The 16,408-nt window shown below is 40.9% G+C and overlaps 1 protein-coding gene across 2 annotated transcripts in view; it reads left to right on the forward strand.

Annotated features, from left to right (window-relative positions):
• Positions 1–2,764: 2,764 nt before the first annotated feature.
• Positions 2,765–16,408, forward strand: part of LOC306887215 (uncharacterized protein) — a 37,976-nt gene continuing 24,332 nt past the window's right edge. Inside the window, exons 1-3 of one of the 2 annotated variants that reach the window (XM_079444795.1) lie at positions 2,765–3,125; positions 3,808–3,879; positions 6,821–6,877. The gene's annotated coding sequence lies outside the window, so the exon portion shown is untranslated. The remainder of the gene's footprint in view (positions 3,126–3,807; positions 3,880–6,820; positions 6,878–16,408) is intronic. The other variant, XM_079444796.1, reaches the window with a different exon arrangement.

The following is a 16,408-nucleotide window of genomic DNA, read 5'->3' on the forward strand; positions in this document are numbered from 1 at the left end:
AACCCAACCATTTTGGGTTTAGCGGTCTCTGATAATGAGTTGAATCAGGTGTGTTAGGTGAGGGAGACATTCTAAATGTGAAGTGGTGGGGGTGCCTAGGACAAGTTTGAGATGTACTGATGTAACCAACCTGGATAAATAGGTTTTGTGATGGAAATTGGCAGTCAGTTTCAACCCTTAAAAAAACATTGATTGGTCTACCTCAACTACAACTCAAACTCTTGTCTCAGACAAAACATACAACAAAGAGGCCTAATGTTTTTTGTTTTAGTTTGTTTTAGAAAGGCTGTTATTTAACACTGTGATCTGTAAGGAATTTACTGGTTCTTGGTCCTTGTACAAGTCAGCCTCAAGTTTCAGACAAAACCCCAGATACCCATACACAGAAAGAGACTAACCATACTGTGACAAGTTACTTAAACTTCTTCATTGTAGAATTGGCCAAAGGCTGTTTTTTCCTAACAACATAAAAAGCCATTTAAAGGTTTTAGTTAAATCTTGTTAAATTGTAATATTTTCGTGTTCTGTACAAACATGTCCTTACTTTCTTGTCTACTCTAAGTATTTATGTAGTGAACTTGTCCACCATTCATAAAAAGTGATCACCATTTGCTGCTTGTTGGAATAACACTTGTACATTTGTACATTGTTGTACTATATGCTTACTGTATGATCTTATATAGTGTTCTGTATGATCTTAGATCATATGTTTCCAAATAATTCACAAACATTTTTGTTATTTTAGGTGAGGTAGACAACGGGATTAGACTCTTGAGTCTTCTCTTACCTTAAGAGAATAACACAAGGGAGCTTGGTACTCCAACACATTATTGGATATCAGGTATCTAATGGACTTTCAAGGGCTACAATGGAGTGAACAAAACTGATCTGTAAAACTTGCCCATGTGCCCCTTTCTGACTGAGAGTATGTCACTGAATTTTTTTAAATACACTTTTTCTTGTAGTCTTGTAAGCTAAAAGTGTCCATTGACACATTGCCCCCTACCTCCCATTTAGAGTCCATTTCTTGCACAATGACCTTTCTTAATAATCTTATGTAAACCTTGATAAGTCTCATTTCCACCAGAGTCAAGTATATGTACTATGTTTAAAAAGTTTTGTATTGAGTAAAGGCTGACTCGTTTTGTTTTTAAAGCAATTTCAGTGAGTGGCACAACAACAATGTCTTAAGGTAAACTGGTATAAGAGGTCCTAACTGTTTGCCAGAGTCTGTAGCCTACCAAAGTGAATGCAAGCTTATATTTTGTCAATACATATGAATATTTCGTAATTACATAATAGATACCCCATGTTCTCTGTTTATAATAATATATGAGGGTGGTGATGGCGCAGTGGATAAGACACATTCCTTTGGTGTGAGAGACCCGGGTTCGAATCCACTGTGAGACACCAATGTTTCCCTGAGCAAGACACTTAACCCCTAGTTGCTCCAGAGGCGTGCGACCTCTGACATACATAGCAATTGTAAGTCGCTTTGGATAAAAGCGTCGGCTAAATGAATAAATGTAAAATATGACCAGAATGTATGATTTTGATTATAACTTTTTTTTTCCTGTTTAATTGTCCACTTTTACTATGAGTGACAGCTCTCTAGTATTGTATCTATGACTCTTGAAGGTACAACTATGGGAATAAGAGAGAGGGATTAAGTCTAAAAAATTGAAATTCATTTAAGGATAATGGGTAAAGTGTTGTGGTCAATCAAGAAGACTAGGGGGAAATGAAAACCGTTTCAATCCCTGAACAAAGGGGAGCCTTTCTCTAGGTGGTGCATGCATCTTTGCTAGGACCTCCCTTGGGGTTAAAAGACAACAATTTACATTAGTTGAGCCTACGACTTGCTCAAAGGAAAGAAGTGAATGAAGGGTCTCAGTGCCAGGTTTTTAAAAAATATATATTTATTTTAAGACTCTTCATATTAATTTGATGCATCACCTTAAAGGAACACTCCACTTTTTTTGGAAGTAGGCTCATTTTACAACTCCCCTAGAGTTAAACAGTTTTTACCGTTTTTGAATCCATTCCGCCGATCTCCGGGTCTGGCGGTAGCACTTTTATTTTAGCTTAGCATAGATTATTGAATCGGATTAGACATTAGCATTTGGTCATCAAAAATGAGCCAAGCTTTAAATAGGAAAAATATCGAAACTCTTTGGTTATTTTTGAGCACGATGCTAATGGTCTTATCCGATTCAATGATCTATGCTAAGATCTATGCTAAGCTAAGATAAAAGTGCTACCGCCAGACCCGCAGATCGGCGGAATGGATTCAAAAACGGTAAAACTCAACTGTTTAACTCTAGGGGAGTTGTAAAATGAGCCTATTTCCAAAAAAAGTGGAGTGCTCCTTTAAGCAAGAGGAAGAAAATTAAAATATCATTAGTTGTTTATTACAATTGCCTTTTCAAAATCTGAAATATTTCCTGTAACACAGCTAACAGTCCACATTGCTCATTAAGTGTTTACAGTAGGTTGCTATGGTGCAAAGGTGTGATTGGCTCCAAAATCGGTTTTGTGGCATTTTTGTCTCTGTACATTTAGCAGCAGTATGGTAACTATGGAATATCTCACAGAACAAAGAACAAGATAGGTGGTGTGGATTGTTGGACCTCTGGGTAAACCGACGTCCTCAAGTTCTTTGACAAGAAACTGTAAGGTCCAAGACTGCACCCTGCAACAGTCTCAGAGGCATGATGTAGGATGGTGGACAGAATATCTAACAAGCTCCTCCCACAACATCGGCAGCCATTTTAAGGTACGTTCCTTAGATACCATGCGCAAAAAAAATGCTTCCACACGTTAGACATTGAAATGGAGGCCCCGTAGAACTGGAGGCGGGTCTTTCTCTCCATTTACCGTCTTCTCATAGGTCCCAGTGGTCGGGTGTCACGAAATAACCCGGGTTGAGCCACATTGTTTGGTGAATGTGCATCGAGTTGTGCTAACATCGAACCTTAATTATTTTGTTTTAAATAATAGATCGAGTTACAAGCATCTTAAACTTGAGCTGAAAGTTTTGGAATATCTTGCGTGCGCATTGCGCAAAGAGGAAGGTGCGTAGTCCTACAAAGGAAAACGGCAGCAGCAGGAAGCCGAGCACGACGGTGAGTACGAGCAGTTATAAGGGGGAATAAGCTCATAGGGAGAAGCTAATACCGTTTTGTTGCGTAATTAAACAGGGTACTATAACACTGGGCGTATGCTGCGCTAGGTAAGATTTAAAACCAAAATTAGGACGATGGTTTTCGTTGTTTCTCGGACCGCGAGTTCTTGTTTGTGTGCTCGGACTCCAGGTTTCAACCATGCAGCCCATTTTGTTTTGTGACGTTGGACTTCCATGTTCCCAGCCAGCTTTGCTTCGTGCTGTGCGTTTCTCTTTCAGAGTGCTCTGTTAGCATTATATAAACAACCAAATAACAACTCAAATGGAACCACGAACGTTTTAAGCATGAACACGGGTGTATTTACATAACGTTACTATACTTGACACCTCTGGTCGTTTACTGACTAGCCACCGGGTTGTTACTGTACAGCTAGCCAGGAGGGACTCATACTGCATCGTTTATTGTTGAAGGTTACCATGGTGAATTTATTAAATATGTAAAAATATATATCGCGTTTAAAGAATATATTTATTTTATGTAGTTTACAAAATTAGAAACTAGTATGTTTAAGATGTCAATGATCCTAAGACTCTGTTGTATACTTGTTTTATTCATCTAGTAACAAATTTTTCCCCTCAGAAAAAAATACTTGATGATGATGTTAACTTGTTTTCGTTTACAGAGTGGATGACCAAGGACAAAACGGTGATAACAGGACTGAGTTTGCTTTTGGAATGTGTACTGGCATATTAGGGTGAGTATACTTTACTAATGTTGTTGGCTGTTTTTAATTATTCACAATATATGGTGTATCTCATAGAATGTATGGATGTTTAGTTGCTTTCATGCACAGATAAAGATGAATCCCCCTTATGGGAATGAGAGAGTTATCATTGCATGATCTTATTTTACAAAATAATAGCCATGTGTAAACACTTTGCCTACTCTGTCAAAGCAGTGCCTTTTTACATTACTGTATACACATTTATATAACATACAAGTTAGTGTATTATAACAGATCTTACAGTAAGGTAAGGTGGCATACTCACTGCCTGCACATCACCATGCCATCCAACATGAGCATCACATTTAAGTGACTTGAATGTAGCCATTTGTATACGTGCCTAGACAACATGGGTTGTATATAATAGAATAGTCAATGTTAAAATAGATAGTTAATACTAGGCTTTGTCTATCAACAGCACTGTGCAGCTTAATGTATTTAAACTGTTGAAGACTAATTAGTTCTCACATTTAGTTTACACAATTAGAAGTTACTTTACAGGTCATTCATATAATTTGCTATTCTATTAAACCTATAGTGGTAGTAAGAATTCTAAAGCAGTAGTAAATGATAACAAATTGCCTTTCCTTTACTGCAATTTTAAAAGTGTACTTGGTAAACTTTTCCTCATAAAAAAAAAAAAGAAAAGAACAGAAGATGAATATTCTAGAATTCATACCAGTAACCTCATAAAAGCTGATGTGTTTTACATTGGGAGGTTTGCCTCATGTGGGCTGCCATGTTGATATCACGTGGCCAGCTATGTACTACTTGCTTCACCTCTGTAGTCCACTTATTATAGGACACTTTTGTTCTAGCAATGCCAAAGTCACTTGATTCTCAGAGAATGCATGAACTGATAAAAGAATACCTGGAATACAGTATATGTTGCTTTGGGAAGTCGTGGCCTAATGGTTAGAGAGTCGGACTCGTAATCCAAAGGTTGCGGGTTCGAGTCTCGGGCCGGCAGGGATTGTAGGTGGTGGGGGTGGGAGCGCTCTCTCCACCCTCAATACCACGACTGAGGTGCCCTTGAGCTCCCCGTGCCCTGCAACATAAATGGCTGCCCACTGCTCCGGGTGTGTGTTCAAGGTGTGTGTGTGTGTGTGTTCACTGCTGTGTCTGTGCACGTTGGATTGGTTAAATGCAGAGCACAAATTCCGAGTATGGGTCACCATACTTGGCCGTATGACACTTCACTTTAGACCGTAATAGATGTTAAACAGTGTATTTTATCATTTGAATCGCTACTGGAAAATTATTGCTTTAGCTTGCTGCTGTGTCCACGCCACTATATATGTGTTTAAAAACAAGATAGCACCATATTGTTTGTTTTGCTTATTATAGACATAACTGCATATTGTATTTTATGAAAACAACATAGGCCTAACCCTCTATGACTTGTTTCACATCTACTGCATCTACTATGTGAAAGCATCACTGCAGCAAGCTCATGTTGTGCTCTTACATGTGTAATGGTATTGTGCTTTTATTAATTACAGTTCAGTATGATCTTTAATTACAGTGCCTTTAATAATTGTTACAGTTCAGCATATTGATCTTATTTAAATCATGTTGTAAAACACTGTTAAGATGTTTAGACTACATTTTCAACATGTTTTCTGCCGAGATTGCAATTTGTCAAAAATACACGTCATTCAATTGGAGAAACCGAAACAAGAATATACACAGATATATGAAAAGTAAACAAATCAGCGTATAGATTCATTACATGTAAAGTAAAACATTTCAAAAGTTTTTTTGTTTTAGTTTTGGTGATTAGAACTTACAGCTCATGAAAGTCAAAAATCCAGTCTCAAATATTAGAATATTTCCTAAGTTCAATAAAAAAAAAAAAAAGGATTCGCAAAACAGAAATGTTCATTTATGCACTCAGTACTTGGTCAGGGCTCCTTTATATCAAACTCCAGCATCAGTGAGGTGTGGCATGGAAGCGATCAGCTGGTGGCACTGCTTGGCCACTATTGTGCCTTCAGCTCGTCTGTGCTGTTGGGTCGACTGTTTCTCATCTTCCTCTTGAAAATATCCCATAGATTCCATATAGGGTTCAGGTCAGGCATGTTAGCTGGCCAATCAAGCACAGTAATATCATGGACAGCAAATCACTTGGAAGTGGTTTTGGTACTGTGGGCAGGTGCTAAAGTCCTGCTGGAAAAGCAAATCAGCATCTCCATAAACCTTGTCAGCAGATGGAAGCATAAAGTGCTCTAAAATCTCTTGGTAGATGGCTGCATTGACTTTGGACTTAACACACAATGGACCAACACCAACAGATGTCACAGCACCCCAAATCATCACCGACTTCCAGAAACGTCACACTGGATTTCAAGCAGCTTGGATTCTGTGCCTCTCCAGTCTTCCTCCAGACTCCAGACCTTGATTTTTCAAATGAAATGCACAATTTATTTTTATCTGAACAGGGAACTTTGGACCACTGAGCAACAGTCCAGTTCTTTTTCTCCTTAGCCCAGTTAAGATGCTTCTGACGTTGTTTCTCTTTCAGAAGTGGCTTGGTAGCCCTTTTCTTGAAGACGTCTGAGCGTGGTGACTCTTGATGCACTGACTCCAGCTTCAGTCCACTCCTTGTGAAGCTCTCCCAAGTGTTTGAATCGACTTTACTTGACGACAGTATTCTCAAGCTTGCGGTCATCCCTGTTGCTTGTGCAGCTTTTCCTACCCAATTTCTTCGTTCCAATCACCTTTTCTTTTTTTTTTAAGATGCACCTGTATTTGAATATGATGAAATGGCTGAATTCAAAGATTTAAATGAATCCTTGAAAGTAGGGCTGCACGATGTATCGTTTCAGCATCGATATCACAATGTGCGATGTTTAGTAGGCCTATACTGATCATTATATTTATACTAATTGTTTCCTTTGCTCACACACAGGTTTTCTGAGCGCACACATCCGAAGCATGCACACAGAAAGCAGCTGTCACATGGCATGTGAGTACTAAACTAAGTTCATGTCTTATTGCACATAAACTGTCAAATACACACAAGTTTGTTAAAAACACACGCGACTTACTCAAGCAGTAGGTAATACCTGTAACGGTAAATGGCAAAGAAAGAAATTGCATGTTTATATTCTCTTGTCTCCTCTGAGACTGGGACTCGTGAGTGTTCTGTGCTTGTCAGTGCAGCCAAAAACAGAACAGTTAGCATGCTTTGCTCAAACTTTCGCCATGGCATTAGAAATGGTACACCGTTGTTGCTTGCGACAACACAATGGTAGAGCCGTGAGTGGAAACTTGGAGATTAACGGGTGGTAATATTGTAATAAGATCCCTTTCTACGCCAGGGAGAGCGAAATCTGAGTGGCTCATTTTTCACAAGCTTTCAGAGAAAGGCTTACCAAAAAAAAAATTGGTGGGTTAATCTATTTCATGGATCCTGGGTTATAGCACTTAAACCTGGAAAAGGTCAGATTTCCATGATGTCTCTTTTAATGGGCCCAGCTTTGTGCATGGGAGTTTTATCATATTGATATAGAAAATGGCCCACCCTAAGGTCTTTTAACATAGTAGATTCAATTTCATAGAATTGCATAGAAGGTGTGCTTTCAAGTATGTAATTGTATGCAGCAGTATTACGATTTGTCCTCTGGGAGTTCATTGGAATAACCTGACCTGTTGAGTAGAAAGGGCTATCCACATACCTTGGGCCTTGTTGTTTATCTGGAGCTTTTCTTTACATTTTTCTATACTTGTTTTACAAAACAGGATTTGGGGTAAGTCTGCTGTCTGGGGTTCAGAGCATGGGTCATGGCATTGAAAATTGCATTTTCAACCATAAACAACTGTCTACTAAGGCAGAGATTACACCCATTTACCCTGCCCTGCTAAAACTTGCGTGTGTATAACTGGCAAAAGAGTGCATCAAAGGCACATGTTGGTTCTACCTGTGAGCATCCTTCTGAAACCTAGAAATGTCAAAAAGGGCACCTTACGATGAACTGATACATGTAGATGCTGCAGTGATCGCGAGTCCTCAAGATTGCAAACACATTGCACCATTTAGGACTTTATTTATCTGTACTAGATGACTGTTACATGTTGTTCTGTTTTAGTTGTGTTTTGCCATGTCTTATGTTGACCTAGTTTTCCTGATTAGTTAATTAGCTCCTCACCTGTTTCTGTTTCCCGATGATTACATTTAGCATTTAAAGCCTGTGTTCTCCCATGCTCCTTTGTCTACTACTATTTTGGATTTACGTTTGGTTGTGCCCTTCTCAGTCAGTGGATAATTAAAATAACTCCTTTGTACTCCTTCGTCAGCTCTTTGTTTTATACACACCAGACAACCATAACAGAATAGCAGACCCTCAGTTGAGTATTTATTTAGCGGCATTTTTCTTTTTTTTTTTTTTTTTTTTTTTTTTTTTCTTCTTCCCTCTTCCATTATGGACCTGCCCGCAGTCCAGCTGCTTTGCCTGGAGCAGCAGGACCGTCCGCTGGAAGACCACACCAGGGACTTTATCGATCTGGCGTGCCTTACATCCCGCTCTGTTTTCTACATCGTCAACCTGAGCGAGCGTTGTAAGGCATGCCTGCCTGCCAGTGGACGGTCCAAAGGAGAATTTTGCCGGTCCAAAGGAGAATTGTTTTTCTCCGTCTGCCCTGCAGAGGAAGACATCTCCAGCCCCACTCACATACCAGAGACCAGCCAGCCATCATCCTGCTGTACGGAGATTTCGCCAGAGCCCACTTCTGATGGAGAGCCTGAGCCTGCCGTGACACATGAGCCAGATCCAAGACCGTGACTGAGCCAATCGTCACACCGGAGCCTGAGCCTCAGGAGTGGTCTGAGCAAGTGTGTGAGCCGGCAACATCGTTTGTCCCCGAGGGAGTTTTGTTGGTGATTGAGGGCTTGGAGGGAAGCCGCGCCCACACTCCCGTGACTGAGGGTGAGCTGCAACTGGTTTCTGGGAAAAATTCTGAGGAACTTTTGGACATCTTCGAAAGGGATCTTATTGACTGGTTTGGCGAGGTATTACCCAGTCCTGAATCTCCTGTCTCTCCGCTGGTTCCGTCCAGCCCTGAATCTCCTGCGTCTCCGCTGGTTCCGTCCAGCCCTGAATCTTCTGCGTCTCCGCTGGTTCCGTCCAGCCCTGAATCTTCTGTGTCTCCGCTGGTTCCGTCCAGCCCTGAATCTCCTGTGTCTCCGCTGGTTCCGTCCAGCCCTGAATCTCCTGCGTCTCCGCTGGTTCCGCCCAGCTCTAATCCTCCCGTGTTCCCTCCCAGCCTCCCTCTCCCGCCTCCTCTTAAACCAGTCAGTTCCTCAGCCCAAGTCCCGCTGGTGCATGTCAGCCCCTCAGCTCACCCTCAGTCTGTGCCAGCTGGGCGGCTCTGATCCATCGCCTCGGGACTTCCAGCCTCCAGCTCTGCCAAGGTGTGAGGATCCCGTCTCCACCTCCAGCCTCCGAGCCCTGGACTCCATCTCGGTCCTCCGAACCATCGGCTCCACCTTGGCTCATAGCTCCCTCATTTCCACCGTGGCCCGTCCTCCCACCAGCTCCACCGGGCTCCCTCGTCCCTCCGGCTCCGCCTTGGTCAGTCGTCAACCATCCGCCACCTTGGGACTCCAGTCCTCTGGTTACGCCTCGTCACTCTGTCCCTCCGTTTCTGTCAGGCTCCTCCTTCCCTTCAGCTCCACCTTCGTCCTCCATCACTTCGGCTCCGCCGTGGCATTCCGGATCCCCGCCTCCACCTCAGTCGCCTGAGCCGCTGGCTTCGTCTAGGCCCTCCGGACCCTCGATGTCACCCTGGCTCTCCGTCTGCTCTGCTTCATCCTGGGCTCCTCGTCCATCGGCTCAGTCTCCGTCAGTCGTCCCCAGGGTGTCGTCAAAGCCTTCTTCACCCTGGCTTCTCCCACCCTCCACTCCCCCATGGACTTATTTCTTGGACTTTTTCTGTCCCTTTTCTGTTGCCTGCCCCTTGTCTGCTCCACGCCCGCCTCCTGAACCCCCACCCTCCCTCCTCTGTTGGACTTTTGTTGGTGCGAGGACGCACCGTTCCGGGAGGGGGCGAAATGTTACATGTCTTCTGTTGACCTAGTTTTCCTGATTGGTTAATTAGCTCCTCACCTGTTTCTGTTTCCCGACGATTACGTTTAGCATTTAAAGCCTGTGTTCTCCCATGTTCCTTTTGTCTGCTATTATTTTGGATTTACGTTTGGTTGTGCCCTTCTCAGTCAGTGGATAATTAAAAGAACTCCTTTGTACTCCGTGCTCTTTGTTTTATAAACACCAGACAACCATAACAGTGACGTCATATTCGTTTCAAGCTGGCACGAGAAAGCAAAACCATGGCTGAGACGGAGAATCAAACCTCTTAGAGAATTTTTTTGTGCCTTCACATTTTAAATACCAAGTGTGGAAATGCTTTGGATTTTTACACACTGCGGGGAAAAGCAGCGCTAGACATGACTAAAACTGTATGCAAAGAAATATGCCATATACCCTATAAAACACACACACACCTTTTATTTTAATATTTAGGGTGGAGTAAAAAACTTTTTTTTTTATTTTTTTTTATTTTTAAACAACTGTTTGAGTTTTTTTGGAACAGTAGTACAAAACAAAAAGCAACTGTACAAATTTAAAACCCATCCCACCCCTTGGTAGACTTAGAAAATAAATGAATAAAATAAATAAACACAATATTAATAGCTAAATAACAAAAATCTTTACAAAGATTTTTAGAAAAGACACAACATTAATAGCTGAATGCTATGAATTTACAGTTTTCACGTTAGATCCATGTATACGAGAAGTAGAGAGTTCCATTGAGATAATGTCCAACAAATACACAGTCAAGGTTCTTCTGTCCATTGTGTGAGGAGGATTCCAACGGTTGACTAGCAATTTTTTTTGCTGCTGTGAGAGCAGCTAACAGTAAAGATCTTTGTTGGACAGACAAGGTGAAGTCCCAAAAGTCATTCATGAATAAATGGCGCGGAGTCAAACATATCTCAGTACCCAACAAATATGATAGGTCCTGTGAGAGCTGAGTCCAAAAAGAGAGAGGGGCACTCCCAAGAAAAATGCAAAAATGTGCCTAAAACCCCTTGGGAACAGAGATTACACTTAGAAGATGACAGATTCATATAAAAATGTTTCATTGAGTCAAGTAAGCCCTATGCAGCAATTTCCAATGAATCATTTGGTGATTAGGGTTTTTAGAAGACAATTTAAACATACCCCATACCTGATCGGAAAATAAAACATGCACATCCTCGTTAAGATCCTTAGCTCAAACAGTTGTAATAGATAAAGGTTTGTATGAATGCTCAAGAAGAAAGAGATAGATGACTGAAGTAGAGGAGGGAGATTCCTCAGAAGGAAGGATTAGTTTGCGCAAAGGGTGAACAGGCATTTGGGAGTTCCAAGGCACCCCATATGCTCGTAGGGCCGCTCTAATGCGCAAATACATAAAAAAAAGGAGGTGCCTGGCAGATTATATTGAGTTAAGATTCTGGAAGGATTTTAAACCGATATCATCATCAGATATCTCCCAGAGTGTTTACTTTATTATGAGTCCATTGCGGAAAATGAAATGGAGTACTGCCTGACAAAAGGTTATTGTGGAAAATAGGCGAATGCCTATGCCGTTTTGTAATTAGTTGTGAATGCCTTCCCTCCATGTGGAGAGGAGATGGGTTACAATGGGACAAAACTGAGATTTATACTGCCTAAGCGGAACTCCCGAAAAAACAAGATGCTTCAATTTATACGGATAAACAATAGATTCCTCAATTGCTCTCCAAGACACAAGTGTCAGGATCAAACCAAACTGCTAAAGGGCGGAGGGGAAAGGCTTGAGCATACAGTCTAAAATTAGGGAAAGAAAGACCTCCATGTAATCTACATCGTTGTAAGGTAGTAAGTTTCATGCGAGGACGTTTCCCATCCCATGTACAGTCAGGTCCATAAATATTGGGACATCGACACAATTCTAACATTTTTGGCTCTATACACCACCACAATGGATTTCAAATGAAACGAACAAGATGTGCTTTAACTGCAGACTATCAGCTTTAATTTGAGGGTATTTACATCCAAATCAGGTGAACGGTGTAGGAATTACAACAGTTTGCATATGTGCCTCCGACTTGTTAAGGGACCAAAAGTAATGGGACAGAATAATAATCATAAATCAAACTTTCACTTTTTAATACTTGGTTGCAAATCCTTTGCAGTCAATTACAGCCTGAAGTCTGGAACGCATAGACATCACCAGACGCTGGGTTTCATCCCTGGTGATGCTCTGCCAGGCCTCTACTGCAACCGTCTTCAGTTCCTGCTTGTTCTTGGGGCATTTTCCCTTCAGTTTTGTCTTCAGCAAGTGAAATGCATGCTCAATCGGATTCAGGTCAGGTGATTGACTTGGCCATTGCATAACAGTCCACTTCTTTCCCTTCAAAAACTCTTTGGTTGCTTTTGCAGTATGCTTTGGGTCATTGTCCATCTGCACTGTGAAGCGCCGTCCAGTGAGTTCTGAAGCATTTGGCTGAATATGAGCAGATAATATTGCCCGAAACACTTCAGAATTCATCCTGCTGCTTTTGTCAGCAGTCACATCATCAATAAATACAAGAGAACCAGTTCCACTGGCAGCCGTACATGCCCACGCCATGACACTACCACCACCATGCTTCACTGATGAGGTGGTATGCTTAGGATCATGAGCAGTTCCTTTCCTTCTCCATACTCTTCTCTTCCCATCACTCTGGTACAAGTTGATCTTGGTCTCATCTGTCCATAGGATGTTGTTCCAGAACTGTGAAGGCTTTTTTAGATGTCGTTTGGCAAACTCTAATCTGGCCTTCCTGTTTTTGAGGCTCACCAGTGGTGAACCCTCTGTATTCACTCTGGTGACGTCTTCTCTTGATTGTTGACTTTGACACACACCTACCTCCTGGAGAGTGTTCTTGATCTGGCCAACTGTTGTGAAGGGTGTTTTCTTCACCAGGGAAAGAATTCTTCGGTCATCCACCACAGTTGTTTTCCGTGGTCTTCCGGGTCTTTTGGTGTTGCTGAGCTCACCGGTGCGTTCCTTCATTTTAAGAATGTTCCAAACAGTTGTTTTGGCCACACCTAATGTTTTTGCTATCTTTCTGATGGGTTTGTTTTGTTTTTTCAGCCTAATGATGGCTTGCTTCACTGATAGTGACAGCTCTTTGGATCTCATCTTGACAGTTGACAGCAACAGATTCCAAATGCAAATACCACACTTGAAATGAACTCTGGACCTTTTATCTGCTCATTGTAACTGGGATAATGAGGGAATAACACACACCTGGCCATGGAACAGCTGAGAAGCCAATTGTCCCATTACTTTTGGTCCCTTAACAAGTGGGGAGGCACATATGCAAACTGTTGTAATTCCTACACCGTTCACCTGATTTGGATGTAAATACCCTCAAATTAAAGCTGACAGTCTGCAGTTGAAGCACATCTTGTTTGTTTCATTTGAAATCCATTGTGGTGGTGTATAGAGCCAAAAATGTTAGAATTGTCGATGTCCCAATATTTATAGACCTGACTGTATACTGTGAAAACACATGCATCTAGTTTATTCCAGTAGCCAACCGGTGGAGCGAAAGGAACCATGGAAGAAAATAAATTAATACGTGGGAGAACATTTAATTTCAATCACCGATATATGGGCCTGAAAAGAAGTAGGAAGACGAGACTAATTTTCCAAATCTGAGGATACTTTGGCTAGAATACACTAGTTTTTTGAGACTAATTCCTGCAGGGAAGGAAAAACATCTATCCCCAAGTGCTTAAAGTTTTGAACCAATGGAATAAATAAAGGGACATGGAAACAATTTTAGAATTGAGGGGAAGTAAACATGACTTACTCCCAATTAATTTTAAACCCAGAGAGAGATCCAAAATGGTCAAATAAATTCAACACATGAGGAATAGAATGTGACGGCATCTCCAAAAACAATAAGATATCATCAGCAAACAAAGAAATATGATGATGAGTATTCCGTATAATTATGGGAGAAATAATTTCAGATTGTCAGACCGCTTGAGCTAAGGGTTCCAGGGATAGGGCAAATAACAGGAGAAAGCGGGCAACCCTGACAAGTACCTTGGTGTATAAAGAATGGGTTAGAGCAAACAGCACTTGTGAGAACAGTGGCTGCTGGATTGGCATACAGAACTTTTATCATATTTATGAAACTCGATCCCAGACCCAGATCCTGTAGAACCGCCCATAAATAGTTCCATTCTAGCTGGTCGAAAGCTTTCATTGCATCTAGAGATAATACTGCGCAAGGGGAGGATAACTATTATTTGAATTAATGATATGATATAACCTGCGTAAGTTATCCGAAGCTGAGCGAGATTTAATGAATCCTGTTTGGTCATGATGAACTAGTCTATTCATAAATTTCTCTAGACGACGAGATAGTACTTTAGCATATAATTTAACATCAGTCCCTATCAAAGAAAGTGGCCGGTAACTAGAACAGGAAGTCGGATCTTTCTTTCTTTTTAACAAGAGAGAAACAACAGCTATATTAATAGATGGGTGAAATGAGCCTTGAGTAACTGAAAAATGTATCATCTAACATGAGGGGGCCTAAATCCGACCAAAAAGTAGTATACAATTTGATTGGAATGCCATCTATGCCTGGGGATTTCCTCTTGTTCATAGATCGAATTGCTGACTCCAGCTCCTGAACGGTGATCGGTTCAGCCAGGTAATCTGAATCTGACAGCCTAGGTAAATCAAGGTTGGACAGAAACGATGCAAAAGAGTCAGGGTCACCATCAGCAGAAGTATAGAGGTTAGAGTAAAAAGAGTGAAAGGTCATATTAATGGCATTTGGGTTTGTCATCATGAGCCCATATTGGGATTTCACTGCTGAAATATTAGCAAACTTTTCACTGTTGCGTAATCTTAGGACTAAAAGGTGGCTTGGTCTACTCCCTTGAAAATAATAATTCGGCCTGGATCTTTGGATCAGGAATTCTGCCCTGGATCTAATGAATTGAGTTCGGACCTAACTGCCATGATTTTGAGTATATTGTCTGAGAAACAACGCTGAGAAAGTATTTTAAAAAAGAAACAGGCAAATCTTACCTTCCCGTCCCCCAAGTTTTATCCTTCAAATACAGTGTTATTTTTCATAATGTTGTGGAGATGCCTTCACACGACATCAACACCTCCGTGTAGCTGCGGTTGTACAGTAGCTATTATTCAAACCGGACAATGGACCGTTCGACCACCGAATCCAGCAGTGTCCGCCGAAGTGTGCATCATTGATCATTGTTCTCGCTAAAATCCGCAGTTTAATTTAAATATATGAATTATTATAGCACTCATCGCTGTCATTAAAGGAAAACCACTTTTTTTTTGGAAATATGCTCATTTTACAACTCCCCTAGAGATAAACAGTTGAATTTTACTGTTTTTGAATCCATTCAGCCGATCTCAGTGTCTGGCGGTAGCAGTTTTAGTTTACAAGAGTATAGTTCCTAGCCATACCAGCCTAGAAAATCACAACTTTTCATTTTCCGTCGGTCTTAGTGCACGATGTAAGTACAGAAGAGTTAAGTTTTAAATGGGGAAAATGATCAAAACTCTTTAGTCATTTTTGATGACCAAATGCTAATGGTCTAATCTGATTCAATGATCTATGCTAAGATAAGCTAAAAGTGCTACCACCAGACGAGTGCTACTACCAAAAACGGTAAAACTCAACTGTTTATATCACTGGGGGAGTTGTAAAATGAGCCTATTTCCAAAAAAAGTGGAGTGTTCCTTTAAAACACAGCATGCCACAGGAAAAGTGATTAAGCGTATCAACTACAAATGTCTAAATTCATTTTGGTTTAACTTCTGTGTAATGACTTATGTAGCTAATTTTATTGCTTATCTCCATTGATGAAAGTGGACTAGGCTATTTAATGTAAATGTGTATATTGAAATGAAAACATTTTTAAAGTCATTCTTTACTTCATTACTCCAGGAAAAAGAGTGCGTACGCACAGTCAAGAGCATCCGTACGGTGCACACATTTACGCCAAGTTTATTTTTTTTATAAATCCAGATATGTGCTTGGAAAACAGCGTACGAACATTTCTATGCCCATTTTGTGCGTATGCAACGTTTATACATGAGGCCCCTGGTCTTTTCAGGATTGGATAGCTATCCGATCAGAAAAAACGCATGAAGTGACCAGGTGTAAATAGCCCTTTAGGGTATGATCAAGTATTTTCCATTGTCTGATCTTTTTAATAAGCAAACAAAAATCACAAAAAATTGTAATCACTTTGCAATAGTTATATGATCGCAATATATACTGAATCGTCAGATTAGCATATTGTCCCAGCCCTAGTGCTTATGTTGTAAGTTTGTTCCTTTTCTCAGTTTCATACTATACACAGCAATAATGTACATTCTTGGATTCATTTTCAATGTTATTTTGTGTGTTGTTGGTGGTTTGTAGTGT

The sequence above is a fragment of the Barbus barbus genome (assembly GCF_936440315.1).
Source record: "Barbus barbus genome assembly, chromosome: 21".
In the NCBI taxonomy this organism is placed as follows: Eukaryota; Metazoa; Chordata; class Actinopteri; order Cypriniformes; family Cyprinidae; genus Barbus; species Barbus barbus.